The 25,130-nt window shown below is 43.8% G+C and overlaps 1 long non-coding RNA gene across 2 annotated transcripts; it reads right to left on the bottom strand.

Moving 5' to 3' along the window:
• Nucleotides 1-394: 394 nt before the first annotated feature.
• Nucleotides 395-17,395, bottom strand: LOC137533152 (uncharacterized). Of its 2 annotated transcripts, none has more exons than XR_011024146.1 (4): nucleotides 17,166-17,392; nucleotides 12,384-12,497; nucleotides 11,458-11,592; nucleotides 395-714 (listed from the first exon to the last, which is right to left on the bottom strand). It is a non-coding gene; the product is annotated as an uncharacterized lncRNA (long non-coding RNA). The 2 variants fall into 2 exon arrangements; XR_011024147.1 differs by lacking the exon at nucleotides 395-714 and adding an exon at nucleotides 4,333-4,605 and having other exon boundaries at nucleotides 17,166-17,395.
• Between the last annotated feature and the right edge of the window lie 7,735 nt (nucleotides 17,396-25,130).

A 25,130-nucleotide genomic window follows, 5' to 3' on the forward strand; every position in this document is an offset into this window, starting at 1 on the left:
GAGGTATCGGAGCCACTCACAGGAATCGAGTGGCTGCCTCTATTCCGTGATAACTGCATTTTTAAGGAGCCCTGGACACTGTACCAGCAAATTGTCCAGTCTGGCTGTGCAACCCTAAGGTATACTTGTAGACCACCAAAAGTGCAAGTGCTTGTACTGTACCTCCAATGGGAGGACAGAGTTGCTCCTTTGTAGCAGATAATGTTCCAGTGCATGCTGGGCCATTTCTCTAACAATTTCTGATATAGTAAACTTCTGATACAGTAAACCACTTTTCCTGGTCTCTTGGAGTTTACTATAATGAGATTATACTGTATATGGTATAGACAGAGAATCCGCATTACAGCCAGGGAACTAGCACTTTTGAAATGATGGCAGACTTCATAACTTTCATTTAAACAAAAAATCCACTTTTATTTTCAAGCTGCTACAAACCTTGTAATTCGCAGGTCCATTTATTTTGTCATTTTATGATATAATGTTCTTCAGATTTTGGTTTGCAGCTGGTTAAGAATTTGTAGAATTATACTTCCTTGCAGCCATGGCAGCAGTACTCACTTTAGGGTACAGATTGTCCACAAACGCCCATTTTTCTGTGTGAGAATTTAGCTGCAAAGGGCAGGAGACCTTGTTGGTCAGCAACTGGCAGCAGATTCTGACATTTCTGTCTACAAGTTTCTGATAGCCTGTGGGATGGCTGAGTCTTATGTACATCTACAAATAAAGTAAGAAAGTGAAATTATGTTTCTGTGAATCATTGCAATATTCTGATCTGAACTGTATGAATTGCATTTAAATGAAAATTGAAAAAATTTACACAGGTCAACATTACAAGCATCTATTTTGGATAGTCAAACTGCAAAGGGCAGCATGCGTTTGCCGATTCTTAAAGAGAGACTGAAGTGAACAAAACATGTTATTTTTACCTCCTAGTTCACTTCAGCACTCTCAGTTGTAAACCGCCGCATCCCCGCCGCAAAACGAGCGCTTTAGACCCCCCAAATCCCCAGGGGAGGGGGGGCACAATCCGGCCGGCACTTCCTGAAAGAGGCAGAGCTTTCAGCTGCAGCTCTGCCTCTCCTGATGTCAAGTGCCGCCTCTCCCCACCCCTCTTACTCTTCCTTCACAGAGAGGGGCGGGGAGAGGCGGAGATCTGCGGCGATTGACATCAGTAGAGGCAGAGCTGCAGCTGAAAGGTCTGCCTCTCAGGGAAGCCCCGGGATTTGGGGGGGGGGGGGTCTAAAGCGCTTGTTTTGCGGCAGGGATGCGGCGGTTTAAATCTAATGATACTTCTCAAGCAAACTAGCAGGTAAAAATTGCAATTTTTGTTTGCTTCAGAGTCTCTTTAAGTGCAGACTGTTTAAAATAAGAATCTTAAGTGGGCTTTTCCACTGCTGCGTTCCAATTTAAATAAAAAATGAAAATGCATGTCTGTGCGATTATGATGCGTTTTGCGTTTCAATGTAAAGTATAGAAATGCGTTTTGCATTGATTTAACCACAGTATCTATTTTTAAAAATCAAGACAACACTTGCCAATCAGAAAAACGCAAACGCATAAAAAACAAACAAAATCGCACATCAAAATTGGTCAAAAATGTTTTGCAGTGGAAAAGGGCCCATATTAGTACTAAATGCAGAAAGTTTTCATAAAAATTTGCAATTTACACAAATTCACATGCCGTTTTCAGGTAATTAGTTGTATTATCTATTCTGGGGGGACATCTGGCTACTACCTATAGTAGGGGGACATCCAACTACCTATACTGCAGGGACATCCGGCCACCTATATTGGAGGGGCATCCTTTCAACAGGGTGGCTGAGGAAGGGGGCCCCAAATTTATTGTTCTGCTTGGGGCCCTGTGTGGTCTTAATCCGGCTCTGGGAGGGAAGGGGGGAGGGGGTCATCTCGCTACCTATACTGGAGGGAAGGGGGAAAGAACATCTGGCTACTTATACTGGAGGGAAGGGGACATCTGGCTACCTATTGTGACAATCCAGCCCCGCGATCCCGTGCTGCCGTTGGCATACGCAGGAAGTACGGGTGCAGACGGACAATGAAGACCGGTTGCTGGATCGTCAAAGGAAAGAAGGTTAATACGACAGAGCGTGCCAAACCCGTCTAATCTGCACCTGTTAGCATACGCAGGAAGTACGGTGAACAGACTGACAAAGATTGGTCGCGCAGCTGCCGACAATATGTAATGGGACAATCCCTCACCAATCTCGTATTACTAGGCCACTGTTGCCATGCAGGTCTCATGCACTAGAGACTCCTGGAGGCAAATTCAATGTGTGGGTAGTAAACTACAATCCCGATTGTACGTACAACCGGTAAACAAAAAATATTGATTTTGCGCTGGGAGATGGATTCTTTTGATCTCTCAGGACATGGGGCCAGGTGACAAACCCTGCTGAGATCGGTGCCTCCAGGTCTCCCTTGAACTCAGGCCAGAGGCTGCTATGTGCCGGACACCTGCTGGGTCGGTGCCTATCAGTCTGAAAAAGAGCAGTGGAGGTGTGAGATATCCCTTTGTCACACCGAGGTGGGAAAAGCTAGGTAATTAGAGCCAGTGTGTACTAGCAGGCAGAAAGGTGAGAGGGAAAAACTAGTGCATTTAAACCGAAATGTCATTTTGGGTGGTTTTGCAAAGAGACTTGCGTTTGTGGCTTCATGACGCATTCGATAGGTCATATCGCCAGCGTCACACCTATACTGGAGGGAAGGGGGGGGGGTCATCTCGTTACCTACAGTATACTGAAGGGAAGCGGTTGATGACAGTGGCCTTGGGCGGTAAAGAGTACAAATCCGGCCCTGTCTGTCCACCAGCTGAAGCTCAGCAGAAGATGGATGTTGCAACAGGACAACGACCCAAAGCATAGGTAAAACAACAACAGAATGGCTTAAACAGAAGAAAATACGCCTTCTGGAGTGGCCCAGCCCTGACCTCAACCTGATTGAGATGCACTGTGAATGTTTACATGGTGTGTTCAATAAAAACATGGAAACATTTAATTATTTGTGTGGTATTAGTTTAAGCAGACTGATTGCCTATTGTTGTGACTTTGAAGAAAATCAGATCACAAAAAAGAAAAAAAAAAAAAGAGCCCAAGGGGAATGATATGAATAATGTTAATATTAAATACTGCACTACATAGTCCAAATATGAAAAAGTATCAATTTTATTTTAAACCGTGTCAAACAGAAAAAAGTTTAAAAAAACAATTTAAAAAAATCTTCACTGATTGATCAAAGATCATAATTTACATATAGAAGATATACACCAATATGGATCTAAGCATAGATACGAGGTAGCAAGAAAAGTGCTAAGAGTCATAAAATATATATATGAAAAATTGAGAAAGAAAATTGTATATATTTGATTGCAAAAACCTCAAATAACTGTATATCCCTGTCTGTCTGATCCAGACAGTGGGAGAGAAAAGTGCTAAGTGCCACAGACATCTGCATAGACATCAATAGAGTATGTGTGCTGAAAAAACAAGAAAAAGTGGGGGGGAAAAAATGTATGTGCTATAATTGCAGCTGTCAGCTGCTAGTCAATGAAGTGGATGAAAATAAACAATCCACGTCTAATGCAGAAAGTCGAGTGTATATTAATAGACAGTGTTGTAATACTGTGCAATATACAGTCTGTTTAAAGTGAACTCCAGGTGAGAGGTAAGTGGAGGCTGCCATATTTATTTTCTTTTAAGCAATACCAGTTGCCTGGCTATACTGCTGATCCTCTGCCTCTAATACTTTCAGCTATAGACCCTGAACAAGCATGCAGTAGATCAGTTGTTTCTGACAATATTGTCAGATCTGATAAGATTAGCTGCATGCTTGTTTCTGGTGTAATTCAGATACTCCTGCAGCCAAATACATCAACAGGGCTGCCCAGCAACTGGTATTGTTTAAAAGGGAATAAATATGGCAGCCTCTAGATCACTCTTTCCTTGGGTTCACTTTAAAAGGAGGAGGGTGGGCGGGGATTCGCTGGGCAGAATCTATCATGCGTGGCCACAAACTGACACCAGTGGCGAGGCGGAGACATCAGCGCCTAGCAACCAGGTCCTAGTTGTCAAGAAGTGCAACGTTATTGTCAAACTCCTAAATGAACAGCGCTAGTGAGTTAGGGAATAGTATTGCCACAGCCCGATATAGTAAGATGTGTAAATGAGAAAATATGTACAGGATCTTCTCAAAAAAATAGCATATTGTGATTAAGTTCATTATTTTCTGTAATGTACTGATAAACATTAGACTTTCATATATTTTAGATTCAAATACACACAACTGAAGTAGTTCAAGACTTTTATTGTTGTTCTTATTGATGATTTTGGCATACAGCTCATGAAAACCCAAATGTCCTATCTCAAAAAATTAGCATATTTCATCCGTCCAATAAAAGAAAAGTGTTTTTAAAACAAAAAAAAGTCAACCTTCAAATAATTATGTTCAGTTATGCACTCAATACTTGGTCGGGAATCCTTTTGCAGAAATGACTGCTTCAATGCGGAGTGGCAAGGAGACAATCAGCCTGTTGCACTGCTCAGGTGTTATGGAGGCCCAGGATGCTTCAATAGTGGCCTTAAAGAGACACTGAAGCGAAAAAAAAGTATGATATAGTGAATTGGTTGTGTACTATGAATAATTACTAGAAGATTAGCAGCAAAGAAAATATTCTCTTACTTTTATTTTCAGGTATATAGTGTTTTTTCTAACATTGCATCATTCTATAATATGTGCAGATTACACAACACTCAGCATTCAAAATGAGTCTTTTAGAGCAGTCTGTGAACTAATGACCTCTCTTCTAGCAGAGGAAAAGTAAATAGTCCAGGAACAGTTGAGATAATAAAAGTCCGATAACAGCCCTCTCCACGACTAAAGGTGCGTACACACGTCAGATAAAAGTCTTTGGAAAATGAAAGATCACAGACCAATTTTACCCCCTTTCATGTAGTATGAGAGCCATGCTCTACACAGTCTATTCTATGGAGCTGAACTCCCCATCAGAAAAAAATCTTTGCAAGATGCTGCACACAAAGATGCTGTACACATGCAACAGATCAGTATCTGCAAAAGATCAATCCCTGCAAAAGATCCATTCCTGCAAAATGCCTTCATAGTCTATGACATCTGCAGATCCTCATACACACCTTGTTTAATGGATATTCATCTGCAGATCAGACAATTATCTGCCGATCTGAAGATCCAACCTGGTGGATCTGATCTACAGATAATTGTCCGTTAAACAAGGTGTGTATGAGATCTGCAGATATCATAGACTATGAATGCATTTTGCAGGAATGGATCTTTTGCAGGAACAGATCTTTTGCAGATACTGATCTGTTGCATGTGTACAGCATCTGTGTGTGCAGCATTTTGCAAAGATTTCTGTCTGATGGGGAGTTCAGCTCCATAGAACAGACTGTGTAGAGCATGGCTCTCATACAACATGAAAGGGGGTAAAATTGGTCTGTGATCTTTCATTTTCCAAAGACTTTTATCTGACGTGTGTACCCACCTTAACTTAGTTGGAGAGCTTAATGGCTTGTTTGCATAGAGATAACAACTGGAGTTTCTCAACTCTTCCTGTACTGGAAACAATTACACTGATGTATCTGATCTTAATGTTTTATTTCTTAGCTGTGCTACACATACAAATCATAATATCATCAATTTTTTCCGCTTCAGTGTCTCTTTAAGCTCATCCAGAGTGTTGGGTCTTGCGTCTCTCAAACTTTCTCTACACAATATCCCACAGATTCTCTATGGGGTTCAGGTCAGGAGATTTGGCAGGCCAATTGAGCACAGTAATACCGTGGTCAGTAAACAATTTACCAGTGGTTTTGGCACTGTGAACAGGTGCCAGGTCGTGCTGAAAAATCTGTCGAATCTGATGGCAAATTGACCAGTGTACAAGCCCTAACAGAATGCAGGAAAACACAAAGACAAAAAGGACAACACAAAAAAAAAACACGCCCAAGACTATTGTGGGTCAGAGATTAAGTCATCCCGAAAAGAGTTCCAAACAGTCTGCTACTCACAATCAGACTGCTGGGTAAATATAAAGAAACACAAAGGTAAGACGGAACCCTATTAAAAGAGGTTAAGCAGATTATCTCCATACTCACCTGATCCTATAGAATAAATTGGTTCACACTGCCTGGATGACTACATTAATCACATTAATCAGTAAAAATTCTAAAATGACAGGCAGGGCCAGCGCTACCATAGAGGCAAAAGGGGCATTTGCCCTGGGGCCCCGACCTCTGCTTGGGCCCCAGCAGCGCCGACCCTGCGATATTCCCCAACATCCCCCCCCCCTCCATTCCTGGTCGCACTGCTCCCCGGGGCTCTGCTGCAAGTATATTAGCAGCCATAATCACCTTATCCCCATCGGGTGAGCAGACAGGCAGCGGCTGCACTCGGAGACACTCTGTCTCCATCCCACTCTATGACTCGGCGTGTTTACACATGACGCGCCGGGTCATAGAGAAGGAGGGAGACAGCGTGTCTCCGAGTGCAGCCGCTGCCCGCCCGCTCACCCGACGGAGATAAGGCGATTATGGCTGCTAATATACTTGCAGCAGGGCCCCGGGGAGCAGAGGGGCAATGGGGGCGGGAGGCCCCAACGATGAAGTTTGCCCCAGGGCCACTTGAACCGGCACTGATGACAGGAAAACAAAATTGCAATAGAGAGTGAATTCAAGGGACATATATAAAATATATAGATGTACTGGTGTTAATGAAGATTATAATTATGGATGCTTTGTGCACCAAGATCATGTGGACATTGAGTCCTAAGTTCATGGATCCACCCAGGTAAGCTTTTTAACAGTTTTACTGTAATGTTGCCACCCCTATCACTAAGTTTAACATGTTCTATGCTCATGAACATCCATCCCTTCATAGTTCCACCATGGTAGGTTAATAAATGTTCTGCTAATGTGGTTAGGGTTTTACCTTCTATTTTGTCCTTCTCAGCCAATCATACTGTGGACAGATGTTTCTGTGGTTGAGATTTGAGTTGGTTCTTAGTTTGCCCCACGTACCGTTTGCCACAGGGGCATTCTAAAAGATATGTAACCCCCTGTGTGTTGCAATTAATGAAATCTCGGATATCAGAAGTCTTTCCAGTACTTGTACTCCGAAATTCTTCAGTTGTTTTCATCCAGGGTCACACTGAACAGGTGCCGCATCTGTGGCTACCTTTAATTTGTAAAAAATGTTGGGTTTCCCGTGTGAAGGGACTCCTACTTAACATGTTTTTAAGAGTGGGGGGCACGTTTTGCTGTCACACTTGGGTGGCTGGTGGTGCACTTCCTAATAATGGAGTCATTCATAAGTATGTCCCAGTGTTTTCTCAAAATCCCATAAATGTCATTCCATGCTGTATTGTAGGGAGTCACAAATTGTGTGATGTTATTTATCTTCTTTTTGGGCCATGTGGTCAATAAATTGTTCTCTTGGAGTGACCCATGCCCTTCTCAGGGCTGTCTCTAGACATCTCCTCGGGTGGCCCCTCTGTTTGAATCTTTTACCTACGGCTTTACTTTCTATTTCCTCTTTAGGCATATGAATTGGCGACTGGTATATTTGTTTTGGGACTGTGTGGTGGGATCTAAAATCTATTAAGCTGTTAACTGAAGTTGGCTTCCTAAAAATGGTTGCTTGTAAAGTCTCTGTCTTGTTTTCCATATTTTGATGTCCAGAAATTCAATTTCATCTGATATGTCAATTTTATGTTAACTACTTTCGCCTCTTGCAAGTACTAGCTACGTCCAGGAGGCTATGTGCGCGTCAGCGCACTCCCGGCAGCAGATCGTTAGCCTAGGAATCAATAAATCAGGCTATGGTGCCCGATCACTGATTCCTCTCCCCCGCAGAAAAAGCGACTGCTTCTCTCGGAAGCTTCGCTTTTTCTTGCTCTTGCGTCCCCATGTGTCCCTCTAAGCGTATATGTTACGCTTAGAGTGACGTCATGTAAACAAACTCATGGATGCCATCTTGTGGCCAAAAAGTAAAACTACAACTAAATGTAAAAAAAAAAAAAAAAAAAAAAATCAACACATATTTACAGATAAAAATTACTGTTTACATCCCACCCTCCCAAAAATACCCAAATAAAATGTTTAATATAATATAAAAAAAAAAAAATGTAAAATTTACCTAAGGGTCTAAACTTTTTAAATATCAATGTAAAGATGAAATATTTCTATTTTTTTTTAACTTGTAGATAGTGATGGATGCAAAACGGAAAAAAATGCACCTTTATTTCCAAATAAAATATTGTCGCCATACATTGTGATAGGGACATAATTTAAACGGTGTAATAACTGGGACAAATGGGCAAATACAATACGTGAGTTTTAATTATGGAGGCATGTATTATTTTACAACTATAATGGCTGAAAACTAAGAAATAATGATTTTTTTTCCATTTTTTTTTCTTATTCTTCCTGTTAAAATGCATTTACAGTAAAGTGGCTCTTAGCAAAATGTACCACCCAAAGAAAGCCTAATGGTGGCTAAAAAAACAAGATATAGCTCAGTTCATGGTGATAAGTAGTGATAAAGTTATAGGCTAATGAATGGGAGGTGAACATTGCTCAGATGCATAAAGTGAAAACGACTGAAGACTGAAGTAGTTAAGGTTGTTGACATTTAGGGCTTCCAGAAACAGTTTTCCTCGCGTTTACCGCCTCTGAAAGCAGCATGTTGCTTTTGAGACTAGACGCAACACTGGGATCTATTGCCAGGCTTTCATGAAAGCCTGCAAAAGCCAGCTCTAAACGCTCCCATTCACTTGAATGGGATGGCAGTAGATCTCAAAAAACGCTGCGTCTGAAACGCTGCGTTAAACGCCACAAAAACGCCCGTCTGAACCAGCCCTTACCTTGGTCCTTGCTAGAGGAGCAGTTAGTATATAAACCGGTACAACCCCAATCAGATCACATTTTATGACCAATTTGTGCAGAAATCCATATAATTCCAAAGGGTTCACATACTTTTTCTTGCTACTGTATTTCTATAAAGGAAGTGAATGTTAAAAGAGGAACTTTAACCCAAGATTGCATTTCATCCTAGTCGGGGGAAGTTTTGGGGGAGCCATCAGTGTGTGTGTGTGTGTGTACGTGTATACATATACATAAATATATATATATATATAGGGCGCATTTCTCTGTTTTGCTTACATTTTGAAAATTTGATTTTCCTCCACTTTAAACATTTGTTCCGCCCCCTGCCGCGATGACGTTACGACGTATGATCGCCGCTCCTCTGCGGTCATTGGCCGCCGGGTCTCCGGAAGAAGAGCGGGGGACATTAGGTATCCTGGTGGCCGAAAAGGACGCAGATAGCAGCGGGGAGGATCTGAGGGAGAAGCGGGGACATGGGGATGAGGGAGAGGAGGCGGATAGCCGTGGGGAGAAGCCTGGCCACTGGGTCCCCGGAATCAGAGCAACGCAGTTAGCTGAGGGGAGAAGCCTGGGTCCCGCTGTGCAGCGCTGAGTGCGTGGGACCCAGAAACAAAGCACACGTGCAGTTTTTAGGTAGCCCGACCTGAGCACGGGCTTACCGCTCTCAGCACACAAAGCGGAGCCCGTGCCCAGATCAGGATTACTGCCGGGGGGGTTAACCCATTCGCATTCCGTCGTTTTCACTTGAGCAATGTTAACGTCCCATTCATTAGCCTATAACTTTATCACTACTTATCACAATGAACTGATCTATATCTTGTTTTTTCCGCCACCAATTAGGCTTTCTTTGGGGGGTACATTTTGCTAAGAGCCACATTACTGTAAATGCATTTTAACAGGAAGAATAAGAAAAAAACTGAAAAAAATTCATTATTTCTCAGTTTTCAGCCTTTATAGTTTTAAAATAATACATGCCTCCATAATTAAAACTCACGTATTGTATTTTCCCATATGTCCCAGTTATTACACCGTTAAAATTATGTCCCTATCACAATGTATGGCGACAATATTTTATTTGGAAATAATGGTGCATTTTTTTCTGTTTTGCATCTATCACTATTTACAAGTTTACAATAAAAAAAAATATAGAAATATTTCATCTTTACATTGATATTTAAAAAGTTTAGACCCTTAGGTAAATATTTACATGTTTTTTTTTTATTGTAATGTTTTTTTTTTTATATTAACCACTTCACCCCCCCAGTGCTAAATTTCTCCGTCCCTCTGCACACCGCTTCACCACCAGGGACGGAGAAAGGCGCACTTGTTTGTTTACTGGCTGGGAGTGGGTGGGGAACTCTCGCGCACACTCCAGCCAGCCCGCACAGCAGGTGAGTAATTGGATGTTAGGAACAAGCGTTCCTAAATCCTAAAGCCTCGGCGATTGCGAGTAGAATGAAGACGGCTTCAAACAGAAGCCGTCTTCATTCAAAACAATGTAAGGTAAACAAACGTGCAGCGCGCGACCGCATGCGCACGCACGCACAAACCCCGGCTCTGCATTACAATGATTGGTTATGGGGACTCTCCAGTCCCCAATAACCAATCATAGTACATCAATACTGGAATGGAAGCAGCGCTGAAAGGGAAAAATCGCGCTGGTGTTTCAGGGGTAAAACCCCTCAGTTGTGAAATGGTTAAACATTTTCTTTGGGTATTTTTGGGAGGGTGGGGTGTAAACAATAGTTTTATTATGTAAATGTGTGTTGAGTTTTATTTTTTTTACTTGTAGTTGTAGTTTTACTTTTTACCATGAGTTTGTTTACATGACGTCACTCTAAGCATAACATACACTTAGAGAGACGCATGGGGGACGTTGCAGCCAGAAAAAGCAAAGCTTCCGAGAGAAGCTGTCGCTTTTTCAGCGGGAGAGAGGAATCAGTGATCGGGCACCATAGCCCGATTCACTGATTGCCTGGCTAACGAACCGCGGGCCTGGGAGCGCGCATGGTTCCTGGACGTAGTTTCTACGTCCAGGAACCAAAATAGGTTAAGCAAAGTTTTTTTAAATGGTCTCCCGTGCACACAGATTCACCCTAGACTAGTCTTCAGCAGCCACCCGAGCCGAGTTTAAGCTAGCAAGTATACAAAGGTTTAGATCTTTTTTCAATAGCATCCATCCATGCTGTATAACGCACATACTCCCTCCCTGCATGGTCTCTGTGAGCAAAATTATCCCTGAAAAAAGGAAGACATTTCACACTGATGTTACTATACAACAATAACAGTGGCTGGCACTGATGCTTTGAAGTGCTGGGTTCCTGGGTAGTATCCCAGCCAGGACACTTTCCACACAGTTTGTATGTTCTCCCCGTGTCTGTGTGGGTTTTCTCTGGCACTCTGGTTTCCTCCCACAGCCTAAAAACATACAGATAAGTTAACTAGCTTCCCCTAAATTATCCCTAGACTACCATACCCACACTACACGATACGATACATACGTAGACGTACAGTGTAAAAGTCATACCGTTTTGTCACTCCATAATCAACGAATGCATCGCCTTGACCACGCAATGGAACGGAACCTCGCATTTGGGAAACTGATGCACGGATCAGTTTTTACACGGATCAGTTTTCCCATCCATGCCAGTGTGAACCGGGCCTAAAAGTGTCAAAAAGTAAATAAATACTTAAAGGACAACCGAGGTGACATGTTGCATGATAAAATAGACATATATATATGTACAGTGCCAAACACACAAATCACTAAGCTGTGTTCCTTTTTTCTTTCTCTGCCTGAAAGAGTTAAAATCAGGTATGCAAGTGACAGTTTCTGTCTGGGTTGGGACAAGGTTGGACTGGGTCAGACTATAGCATAACCCTCACTGATTAGTAATTACAGCCATAAAACACTTTCCTGTCAGTAAATGGCTTCTAAGAGCAGGATATAGATAAAAAGGGTTAATATTTCATGGATTTGAGCTCTAGCATACTTCAATGAAGGTATCATTGAGCAGAGACAAAGAAGCAGTCAAAACCTAAAACCTAGATTTGAATATAAAATAAAACTGTGAGATAGCAAAAAAGTCATTTTTAGGAGAAGTAGGATAGATACAATTGTTTTTCTCTTCCGTTTATTTTCACCTCGGATGTCCTTTAAGAGGGAAAAATCTGCATCCTATAGAGGCTTCCTGTGTCGTCCTTGCTCCACCTGCCACTCTGCCCGGGACCCTCCAGTTGATTGGGGCCGCGCTGGGGTCACAGATTATTACTGATAAGCAAGCAGCTTATCAGTCTCATGCCACCATGTATAGCCCCAGAAATCCCCTCTTTTCCCGCAGCACCCATGTACATAGGAGAAAAACACTCAGAAATCTGAAAGCTAGATTTCATTTATTTATTTTCACTGTCACTCTCCCACTCATGTGACGTCACATATCGCTGTCACCTCACCTGTCCCCACACTGGGTTCCTGGTAATGCTGCTGCTGTGTCCTCCAGTGTGTGTCAAGGCTTTAGGCACGGAGCACACTTGGCTGTTTTCGTACGCGTTTTCTGCACAGAAAAACTGAGAACTCATGTTAATCAATGAGCTAGTTCACACTTAACCACTTTACCCCCGCGCGTACGCATTTCTCCGTCCCTTTTTCCATCCTTTAACCCCCAGGGACGGAGAAATACGTACTTTCCGCGCTCCCGCCGCTGCCCGCGCTCCCGCTTGTAAACACGCCGCCCGCCGCTAGTAAACACGCCGCCGCCCGCTCGCCCGGAGATCAATGAACGGGAAAATCCATTCCCATTCATTGATCTAAGCCCCGCAATGATCCGCTGCCGCTCGGCTGAGCAGCGCGACCATTGTGGGAAAAAAAAAAAGTTCTCAGCCTCTTTCTACTTCCTGCAAGCGTCCTTCCGGACGCTTGCAGGTCGCATAAACAAAATGTTACTGTGGCCATCTTGTGGCCAAATAGTAAAACTACATCCAAAGCATTTTTCACATAGAAATAAATTAGTTTAACACACAAAATTAACCCTTTACCTCCCACACTCCCCAATTATTTTTTTCTTGTAATTTAAAAAAAAAAATTACAATTAAAAAAAAAATATATATATAAATAGTTACCTTAGGGACTGAACTTTTTAAATATTTATGTCAAGAGGGTATAACACTGTTACTTTATAAACTATGGGCTTGTAATTAGGGATGGACGCAAAACTGAAAAAAATGCACCTTTATTTCCAATTAAAATATTGGCGCCAAACATTGTGATAGGGACATAATTTTAATGGTTTTATAACCGGGACAAAAGGGCAAATACATTTCATGGGTTTTAAATACAGTAGCATGCATTATTTAAAAACTATAAAGGCCAAAAACTGAAAAACAATAATTTTTTTCCCACGTTTTTTCCTATTTTCCCATTAAAACACATTTAGAATAAAATAATTCTTGGCATAATGTCCCACCTAAAGAAAGCCTAATTGGTGGCGAAAAAAACAAGATATAGTTCATTTCATTGCGATAAGTAATGATAAAGTTATAGACGAATGAATGGAAGGAGCGCTGAAAGGTGAAAATTGCTCCGGTGGTCAGGGGGTAAAACCCCTCAGTTGGGAAGTGGTTAATATGTTGTTCGCGTGCAGAAAAAAAACTGACATTCTGCATCATGACTCTGCACATTCTGTCAGTTTTTTCTATCAATTAGGGCCCGTTTCCACTAGAGCGAATCTGCATGCGTTTCCTGCATGCAGATTCACATAGACAATACTAGTGGATGGGACTGTTTCCACTTGTCAGGATTTCTGAGTTTTTCTGTGCAGAAAACATCTGCACGGCAGAGCCCTCAGAATTGATTCGCATACAATGTATTTAATATGGAATTCGCATGCGGTTTTGGTATGCGAATTCGCATGGAATCAATGGAAAAGCACACAGGCACTGCCATGGTTAAATTCGCATACAGTCACCCATGCGAATGCACATAAAAATTTGCATACACCCACATGCGAAATTCACCTCCGCATGCGAATTTTTACTGCGGCGATTCCCACCGCACAAGTGGAAACGGGCCCTTGCATCAGCTTCTGTGAAAAAAACGTGCGCGTTTTCCTGCATAGAAACACACTTGGTGTGCGCTAAAAGTATGCAGAAAATCGCGCGCAGAAAACTGAAAGACAAGTGTGTCCCCTGCCTTAAGGGAGGAGGGGTGGGGAAGAGCAGTGTTGACTGCTCTATTCGCCGGGGGAGGGGGTATGTATGGAGGCGGAGGCAGTCGCAAGCACGTGGGGGTGCGTGTTGAGCACTGCTGTCAGCCCGGAACGCGGTAAACAAAATAAGAGTGAATCAATCGCGGTCACAGCAGTAGCATCAGGCAGCCGCAGCTTTTTCCCCGCACGACGCTCCAAGCGGCCGCCTGTACTGAATGGTGGGGGAAACAGCCCTGTAGACATATGACTATGGCAGGGATTAGTTTGTGAGACACTCTGAGGGACAGTTAAGTGACAAGACAAAATATTCTGTACAGCACAGCAGAAAATGTTGTCGCTATATAAATACCAATTAATAATATTCTAAGCTGCCCATAGATGTGTCAATTTTTAATGAATTTCCACTCAATTCAATTACACCGATCTAATATGCAAACATGCATTGTTCCAACATATCTGATCAATTCGCTTGCCGTGCATTCTGACCACTTTACCAAATGGCAGTCTGATGGTCGGCCACGTTGGAAAAGGTCAGTGAAAGGGAACAGTGGCAGATTGATGACCCCACAGTATTGCGCTACATTGCACAACATGCACAGTATACCTACCCACTTACTGTAAGCACTTGACAGGCAGTCTATTGCGCCAAAGTGCAGGGATCACGTCCCATAAGGCCGCTGGACCCGACAGGACTCAAGGCGGGATGAGTGGAGCACCCGTTATGTGAATAGAGCACGCGTAAGCTACCAGTGCACAATATGCAGCACTTTCGGGCACACAACTCGCGCTGAACACACTCGTAAATTACACGCGCGATAATGCAGCACTGCGACACTTGTCTAGCACAGTCACTACTTCGTTAAGTGACGTAGTAACAATTGCGGTAGACAAGTGTTGCGGTGCTGTACTAGCGCACGTAATTAACGAGTGCACAGACCTTAAAGGAAAGGTTCAGGGAAACCTGTAAAAAAATAAAAATCCCTATCCACTTACCTGGGGCTTCCTCCAGCCCGTGGCAGGCAGGAGGTGCCCTCGCCGCCGCTCCAGAGGCTTCCGGTCGTCTTCGGTGGCCGACCCGACCTGGCCGGCTGCCAGGTCGGGCTCTTCTGCGCTCCAAGGACGGGCTCTTCTGCGTCCCACGCGGGCGTGCTGACGTCATCGGACGTCCTCCGGGCTGTACTGCGCAGGCGCAGTAGTTCTGCGCATGCGCAGTACAGCCCGGAGGACGTCCGATGACGTCAGCGCGCCCGCGTGGGACGCAGAAGAGCCCGTCCTTGGAGCGCAGAAGACCCCGACCTGGCAGCCGGCCTGGCCAGGTCGGGTCGGTCACCGAAGACGACTGGAAGCCTCTGGAGCGGCGGCGAGGGCACCTCCTGCCTGCCACGGGCTGGAGGAAGCCCCAGGTAAGTGGATAGGGATTTTTATTTTTTTACAGGTTTCCCTGAACCTTCCCTTTAAAGAGACTCCGTAACAAAAATTGCATCCTGTTTTTTATCATCCTACAAGTTCCAAAAGCTATTCTAATGTGTTCTGGCTTACTGCAGCACGTTCTACTATCACCATCTCTGTAATAAATCAACTTGTCTCTCTCTTGTCAGACTTGTCAGCCTGTGTCTGGATGGCTGCCAAGTTCTTCAGTGTTGTGGTTCTGTGATGCATCTCCCCCCTCCAGGCCCCTCTCTGCACACTGCCTGTGTGTTATTTAGATTAGAGCAGTTTCTCTCTGCTCTCTTATCTTTTACAAGCTGGATAAATCCTCCTCTGAGCTGGCTGGGCTTTCACATACTGAGGAATTACATACAGGCAGAGCTGTCTGCACTCTGCAGGAAGAAACAGCCTGACACTTCAGTGGAAGATAGCTGCAGGGGGGAAGAAACACACAAATGATCTCTTGAGATTCAAAAGGAAGGGTGTATACAGCCTGCTTGTGTATGGATGTATTTTCTATGTGTGGACATACTGTACATCAACCTACTTCCTGTTTTGGTGGCCATTTTGTTTGTTTATAAACAAACTTTTAAAAACTGTTTTTAACCACTTTTAATGCGGTGAGGAGCGGCGAAATTGTGACAGAGGGTAATAGGAGATGTCCCCTAATGCACTGGTATGTTTACTTTTGTGCGATTTTAACAATACAGATTCTCTTTAAGAGCGCATGCTACACTGCGGCAGCATGTGTAGCGTGCAAGTGTAAAGGTGGCCATACACTGGTCATTTGCCATCAGATCACTGCACATTCAAGAGCAAAGAAGTGTTTTTGTTTTAATGATGGTTTTGACTTTCTGCATCATTTGTGTATAAGGCGCAATAGATCCTGTCATCTTGTCTTGGACGCTGCATGACTGGCTACATTCAGCGCTTCCATGTCCCCCTGGGGTGCTCTAGAGGTGACAACATAAACCTGTGCTCCCGTCGTTCTGCTCGGTTGCAGAAAAGCATTTAGCATCAGCTAAATGAGAAGCAGGTAGAAGAACGTGTGAACTGACCCTTCAACCTCTTTTCTATAGGTGTCTGAACTATTTCACTTGACGTCATTTCAGCCTCCAGATCACAAAGCGCGCCTCTCGTACAATACCCGTGCCAAGCGCTAGCAAACGACAGTCTGGTGATCGGGAGCAGTTGTAAGGCAGTGAATTCACCTCCTTCAGCTACGTGTGGAAAGGAGGCCTTACTGACCAGATTTGGCTTGTAGAAAATATATATATATATATATATATATATATATATATATATATATATTATGTATATTATGTACATCAGCATATACAGCCAGAGCACTGTACTTCAACATACACAGTACAGCAGCAAGTTGCATGTAATTCCTCATCTCCATGTAGCTGTACCTTCAGCAATAATACAATAAGTGCAGTGAGACTAATGGTGGTGACAGGCAGGAACTAGGGCTTCATATTCCTATTAACAATCGCATGGTACAGTAACAGCAATAGGGCCGTGGTCATGTGGATTGCATGAGCCGTCCTCAGCGGTACAGGAGCGCCCACCAGCACACGCGAGTCAGCCCGGCGCCCACCTTCGTGTAGACGGAGCGGCGGAGACAGACTCGTCGTGCGGCATTTCCCTCCGTCTCCTTGACAGCCAGAAGCCATCTCAGCTACGCCACCCACCGGCAAACCATCCAGGAACAAGACGTGGAACAGAGCAGCTGTCCGATCAGTAATGCCAGCTACAGCCCGGAGCTCCCCCTAGCGGCTGGTAGGACACATAGCACTGTAGAGTAAATGCATTGTAAATAGATATCTGTGAATATAAATTAGACGATAGCATGACGTTGCCACAACGTTCTCCTCAGGAGAGGTGCACACGCCCTGTGACATTCCCCCCCTGCATGTACTGCACCCCCATCCTCCACAGCTGTCCCCAGCAATAACACGGGAAGTGCAGAGGCTGCTGGTGGGTACAGGCCGGGCCTAGGGATTTATGTGCCTATCAGCACTAGCATAGTACAGCAATAGCAGAAGGGCCGTGGTCACGTGTCACTGCATGAGCCATCCCCAGCGGTACACGGGCGGCCCGCCTGCACCACATCACCTGCTATGACGTCATCCTGACGCTCGAGCTTCCAGCAGACAGAGCGGCGGAGACAGACGTGCGGCCTTTCACTCCGCATCCCCGACAGCCAGAGCCAGTCTCAGCTACGCCACCCACCGGCAACAAGAGGCTGTCCAGTCAGTAATGCCAGCTACAGCCCGGAGCTCCCCCTAGCGGCTGGTAGGACAAATAACACTGTAGAGTGAATGTAATGTAAATAGATGTCCGTGAATATAAATTAGTTGCTAGTATTACCAGGGCACCGGTGTAATGACAATTATAGCATCCTATAATATTTTGCCTCTTCAATGGACTGTGCTACACTGCGCATGCGCGTCTTATTCACATTTCCCGGCTGTCATTATGTGCAACCACACCGGGGTCAGGAACAGCGCTGGGAGAATGTCACACTGAGTTCTGGGGTATGGGAATCCCGTACATGAGGCTGCTCAGCACACAGGAATAGGGCGGCTGCATACAGAGCTTCACAGCAACAGGGGCGCTGCTGCCAGTGTAACCAAACTGCCGCTCATACTATATGGTGGGTCATCAGGAAAACGTGACAGTTGTTTTTATGTTACTTGTTCACTGTTATGGAGTTAATGAAGATTGTTCAGCGCTGAAAACATAATTCCTTTATTTCCCTTCTTTTTAGTAATACTATGGCTCTATAACTCATTATTACTAATGATAATGTGGGACACACTATGGGCCTGATTCACAAAGCGGTGCAAAGTGTTTGCACGCCTGTGAAAAGCCCTTTATCACGCCTAAACTCAGTTTAGGCGTGATAAAATGAAACTCGCGCGAAATCCCGCGCGCAAAACTTTCGCCTTTTTGCAATCGCCTGATGCACGGTGCAGTTCGCGCGATGTGCCCATTAAACCCTATGGGCGCTGCACGCGAAGTTGTGCGATTGCGCGAGCGGAACTTTGCGCGCGATAAAGAGCACAAAACGTGCTAACTCAGTGGTGCAAAGCTTATCACGCCTAAAGTCTTTTAGGCGTGATAACTGAGTTATCACCGCTTTGTGAATCAGGCCCTATTAACTATATTATTTACTGACATACTGCTTAATGTTATTTGAGGTTAGTTATGCGGCTATCTACCACTAAACTCCGCCCCCAGTTCCCGGGGAGCTCCGCCCCCACATGCACGTGCCTGTGTGTGATACTGAGAGGATCCCAGGCGCTAAGCTCCGCCCATATAACCACATGAAACCCCGCCCCCAGTCCCCGGGAAGCTCCGCCCCCACATGCACGTGCCTGTGTGTGACACTGAGAGGAACCCAGGTGCTAAGCCCCGCCCATATAACCATGTGAAGCTCCGCCCCCAGTCCCCGGGAAGCTCCGCCCCGACGTGTACATGCAGTGGCATAGCAATAGGGGTTGCAGAGGTCTCCACCGCACCGGGGCCCTTGGGCCAGAGGGGCCCCGAAGGGTCCACCCTCTATCACAGTATTAGCTCTCTATTGGTCCTGTGCTTGTATTAATAACTTCTATAGATGCTTTGAATAGTGGTGATCATTCACAAGCTTTTCCCCACCCCCTTCTTGCACCTCAGACACTGTGGTTGTCCTTGGCAGGTTTTGGTGCACCGTATCAATTACTATGTATAGAGTGCTTGAAGGGGCCCAATGTAAAACTCGCACTGGGGCCCATAGCTCCTTAGCTACGCCACTGTGCACGTGCCTGTATGTGACACAGAGGATCCCAGGCACTGCCAGCATTAGGACAGTACATTACAGCCGTGCATCAGGGGACCTTCAGTCATTCAGCAGTGTGAAAGGTGAGTTGTGTCACGTGGGAGCAGCTGTGTCTATGCCCCGCCCCCTCTTTGGCCTTTGCTAAGTAGAAGGCTCAGAGGGCATGAAATATAAAAGCGGCTGCAGCCCTGAAGCGTAGTCTGACCGGCCAGCAAAGGCGAAACGGGGCGGGGCATAGACACAGCTGCTCCCACGTGACACAGCTCACCCTTCACACACAGGAACGTGGGGGCGGAGCTTCCTGCGGACTTAAGGCAGAGTTTCATGTCACGCTGATGCCGACTCCCTTTAATGTTATTATTTAATCTTACATTATATGCATTTAAAAGGCCGCTGTGACCGGGGCAAATGGACACTAGGCTCCGCCCCCAATCGACACAAAACTCCGTCCTCATCTCCCCTGGTCAAGGTACTTAAAGTAATAGATCCCATAATATAACCTAATCAAAGATGTATTAAATATATTTTAAGCAATGTTATGGCATTGCACATGGTATTGTGGTGTATATTACAGTACTTTGGCCAGGGGAGCTGGTGGCATGCCCCCATCACGTCACATGCACGAGGCAGCCCCATGACGTCACATCAGTGCTGCTGCTGCCCGGAAACAGCCCTCCCTGGACACACTAGCGCCAGACAGTGAATGAGCGCACGTGTCTCTGGCTACACAAGCAGAGGGTACAGGTCTGAGCAGCAGAAGGGAGGAGTGTCGCCTAGCAACTAGCAGCATCACAGGAGCAGCCCGGAGCCCGTATGTCAGCCGAGAGGACGGCATTAGCTGTGCCGTAGCGCCCCCTGCTGGCCGGGATCAGGAACAGCACTGGGAGAATGTCACACTGAGTTCTGTGACGCTGGAAATACATATCGGGGAGACAGCGGAGTGATGAGAGAGTGATCGGATATTGTGACTCTTATTTCTGCATTATGGGAATCCCGTACATGAGGCTGCTCAGCACACAGGAATAGGGCGGCTGCATACAGAGCTGCACCGCAACAGGGGCGCCGCTGCCAGTGTAACTAAAGTGCTGCACATACTATATGGTGGGTTAATAAGAAAATAGTGACAGTTAAAATACATGTAAACACATACAAATAAGAAGTGCATTTCTTCCAGAGTAAAATGAGCCATGAATTACTTCTTTCCTATATTGCTGTCACTCACAGTAGGTAGTAGAAATCTGACATTACCGACAGATTTTGAACTAGTCCACCTCTCCATAGGGGATTCTCAACATAGCCTTTATTCTTTATAAAGACACTCCCTAAAAAAGATTTACAAAAAGATGCTGGCCAGCCTCCCAACTCGCTGCACACCTCATTGGGCAGATGGACGGAGCAACTGCCTTTTGCTAAGTGAGCAGCAACTAAACAAAATCATTCGATTCACCCATGAGGAGATGGGCTAGTCCAAAATCTGTCAGTTCTGTTAGATTTCTACTACCTACTGTTAGTGACAGCTACATAGGAGAAAAGTAATGTATAGCTCATTTTACTCTGGAAGAAATGTACTTCTTATTTATATATGTTTAAATACATTTTACGATTTTTGTGATAGTGGTTCTTTAATGAAGATTGTTCAATGCTGAAAACATAATCCCTTTATTTTCCTTCTATGACACTATATAACTCATAGTTATTAACCTCCCTGGCGGTAAACCCGAGCCGAGCTCGGGCTAAGCCGCCGCGGAAGATTTCTCAGGCCCTGGTTGGCCGATTTGTACAATTTTTTTTTGTGTTACACGCAGCTAGCACTTTGCTAGCTGCGTGTACTACATGATCGCCGCCGCTTCACTGCAACCCGCCGTGCCGCCCCCCCAGACCCCTTGCGCAGCCTGGCTAATCACCGCCAGGCAGCGCTAAGGGGTGGATCGGAACTCCCTCCGACGCCATGACGTCATCCTGATCGTCGCTATGGCGACGGGGGCAGCCAAACAGGAAATCCCGTTCTGAACGGGATTTCCTGTTTGCTCTGATCGCCGGAGGCGATAGGAAGGGGAGGGGGGGATGCTGCTGCACAGCGGCTATCATGTAGCTAGCGCTAGGCTAGCTACATAATTTACAAAAAAAATTTAAAGTGCTGCGCTGCCCCCTGGCAGTTTGAATAGACCGCCAGGGAGGTTAATGATAATGTGGGACACACTATTACCTATATTATTAAGTGACATACTGTTTAATGTTATTTGAGGTTGGTTATGCGCTATTTACAACAAAACTCCGCCCAAGTCCATGGGAAGCTCCGCCCCCACATGCCTGTGTTTGACACTGAGGGGAAACCCAGGCACTGCAAGCATTAGGACAGGACTTTACAGCCCTGCATCAGGGGAAGTTTATTCAAACAACAGTGTTGCTGTTGTGTGTAAATCCTTACTATAGCTATATCCATTCCTCAGACTTTATTCTGCTATTTCTATGGTTTAGCAGGATGACCTCTCTGTACAACTATGTCTCAGGTGGCTTCTCTAAGGTCTCTGGTCTTACAATATCTATGAAGAAGCTGCTTGTATTGTTGAATCTGTGATATGATTTGTGCAGTACCTTAATCATTACAAACCCTGCTACTGACATCAGATAGTTGTCTAGCGTACAATGCAACTGCAATCAATGTGTACAAGCAGTGATCCTTGCCAGCTGTGTACACCAGTGGCCACATATTATTTTCCACTGGATATGAGAACATAGTAAAAATAAGAGCTTTCCTGCTGTATGTCTTTTTCTTGCTCTCTGGCCTATTTGTGATGTATTTTCAAATTAATCTGTTATTATGTCCCTTAGTAGTACTAGAGAGGATGGAGCACTCATATACCTACAGGTAATTGTTTCCTAGTCTGTCACTAAATGTTCAGGCTTTGTGCTAATTATCAAATGTTGGTTTGGCTCACATTGGCACTAGATTGGTGCTTAGGACCACTTCGATTGTAATAGTTCCAAGCTGTTCTCAGCAGCTCTGTAACTGGATAATTCCCAGAATAGATTCCTGTGTACAGATACAGATTCCTGTGCAAAGTCTCCACATCAGAATCCTGGTCAACAGGTACGACTCATTCATTTGTGAAATATAATCTAACTCCAGTTTAACAAACTCAAATTAATTTGCAACTTTCTTCTTTTGTAGATGGTTATTCTCCTCAGAACATCAGCAGGTAAGTTCCTACGACTTTCTCTCAATTTCAACAATAATTAAACTTATACCAGCTTCTTCTTCTTTTTAGGTTTCCTGGCTCACTCACTTCCCTGCAAAGGTAAGTCAGCAAAAAAAACTGTGTGCACAACAAGGTGTCATTTTAGAAAAAAGGAACAGTGAAAACCAAAGGAAGGTGTTTGAAGATGAGAGAAGGGATACATAGTAGGACAGAAGGAAGACGGTAAAAGAAATAATGGAAAACCATATAAAGGAACAAGAAGACAAAAGACAAAACTGGTAAGTATAAGAGCCAATAAAGGCTAAATATATGTGTCATTTCAGAAAAAAAGAAAATAATAATGCAAAGGAAGGCATATGCAAGTTAGAAGATGGAAAGAGGGAGAAATGGAAAACAGCAGTGGTAAGTCAAAATAAAAACTTGTTGTATGTGAATGTGTCATTTTAGGTAGAAGGAGTAGTGAAAAGAAAGAAAAGTCTTAGATCATGCAAGAATTGCTACACAGGAGGGCAGAAGAAAGATAGCAAAAGTAAGTATGAGAGCAAAAAAAGACTGCATGTATGTGTGTCATTTCATAAAAAAGGAGTACTACATAAGAAGGCATATGCACGTTGTAAGATAAAAAAAAGAGGAACATAGAATATAAATAAAAGTAAGTCAGAAAGAAAACAGTTTGTATAATGTTTCATTTTAGGAAGCAATAATAGTAAGAAGAAAGAAACGTGCTGGAAGATGTAAGAAGAAGTACACAAGAGTGCAGAAGGAAGACAGCGATGGTCGGTATGAGAGCAATAAAATACTGCATATGTGTGTCATTTCAGAAAAAATAGAAGGAATAATACAAAGAAAGGCATATGCAAGTTTGAAGATGGACAGAGGGAGAAACTGAAGACAGCAGTGGTAAGTCATAATGAAAAAAATGTTGTATATAAATGTGTCATTTTAGGTAGAAGGAGAAGTGAAAAGAAGGAAAAGTCTTAGAACATGCGAGAATTGGTACACAGGAGGGCAGAAGAAAGACAGCAAAAGTAAGTATGAGAGCAAAAAAAGACTGCATGTATGTGTGTCGTTTCAGAAAAAAAGGAGTAATAATACATAAGAAGGCATATGCAAGTTGGAAGATGAAAAAAGAAGAAGATGGAAGACAACAAAAGTAAGTCAGAAGGAAAACAGTCTGTATATAAATGTGCCATTTTAGGAAAGAGGAGCAGTAAGAAAGAAATCTTAGAACATGTGAGAAGAAATACACAGGAGGGCAGAAGCGAGACAGCGGAGGTAAGTATGAGAGCAATAATAGACTGCATATATGTGTGTCATTTCAGAAAAAAAGGAATAATAATACATAAAAAAGGCTCATGCATGTTGGAAGATGAAAAAAGAAGAAGATGGAAGACATCAAATGTAAGTCGGAAGGAAAATAGTTTGTATATAAATGTGTCATTTTAGGAAGCAATAGCAGTAGGAAGAAAGAAACGTGCTGGAAGATGTGAGAAGAAGTACACAGGTGGGCAGAAGGAAGACAGCGATGGTAAGTATGAGAGCAAAAAAAGACTGCATGTATGTGTGTCGTTTCAGAAAAAAAAGGTGTACTACATAGGAAGTTATATGCAAGTTGGAAGATAAAAAAAAAAAATGTGGAAAACAACAAAAGTAAGTCAGAAGGAAAACAGTTTGTATATAAATGTGTCTTTTTAGGAAGCAATAATAGTAAGAAAAAAGAAACATGCTGGAAAATGTGAGACTACACAGGAGTGCAGAAGGAAGACAGCAATGGTAAGTATGAGAGCAAAAAAAGACTGCATGTTTGTATGTCGTTTCAGAAAAAATGCAGTACTACATAGGAAGTCATATGCAAATTGGAGGATGAAAAAAAGAAGATGGAAGCCAACAAAAGTAAGTCTGAAGAAAAACAGTTTGTATATAAATTGTGTCATTTTAGGGAGAAGGAGCAGTGAGAAAAAAGAAATCTTAGAAGATGCGAGAAGAAATACACAGGAGGGCAGAAGCAAGACAGCGGTGGTAAGTATGGGAGCAATAAAAGACTGCATATATGTGTGTCATTTCAGAAAAGAAGGAGTAATAATACATAAAAAGGCATATGCATGTTGGAAGATGAAGAAAGAAGAAGGTGGAAGACATCAAAAGTAAGTCTGAAGGAAAACAGTTTGTATATAAATGTGTCATTTTAGGAAGCAATAGCAGTAGGAAGAAAGAAACGTGCTGGAAGATGCGAGAAGAAGTACACAGGAGGGCAGAAGGAAGACAGCGATGGTAAGTATGAGAGGAAAAAAAGACTGCATGTATGTGTGTCATTTCAGAAAAAAAGAAGGAATAATACAAAGAAAGGCATATGCAAATTTGAAGATGGACAGAGGGAGAAACTGAAGACAGCAGTGGTAAGTCATAATGAAAAAAAATGTTGTATATAAATGTGTCATTTTAGGTAGAAGGAGCAGTGAAAAGAAGGAAAAGTCTTAGAACATGCGAAAATTGGTACACAGGAGGGCAGAAGAAAGACAGCAATGGTAAGTATGAGAGCAAA

Source organism: Hyperolius riggenbachi, chromosome 9 (assembly GCF_040937935.1).
Source record: "Hyperolius riggenbachi isolate aHypRig1 chromosome 9, aHypRig1.pri, whole genome shotgun sequence".
Lineage (NCBI taxonomy): Eukaryota > Metazoa > Chordata > Amphibia > Anura > Hyperoliidae > Hyperolius > Hyperolius riggenbachi.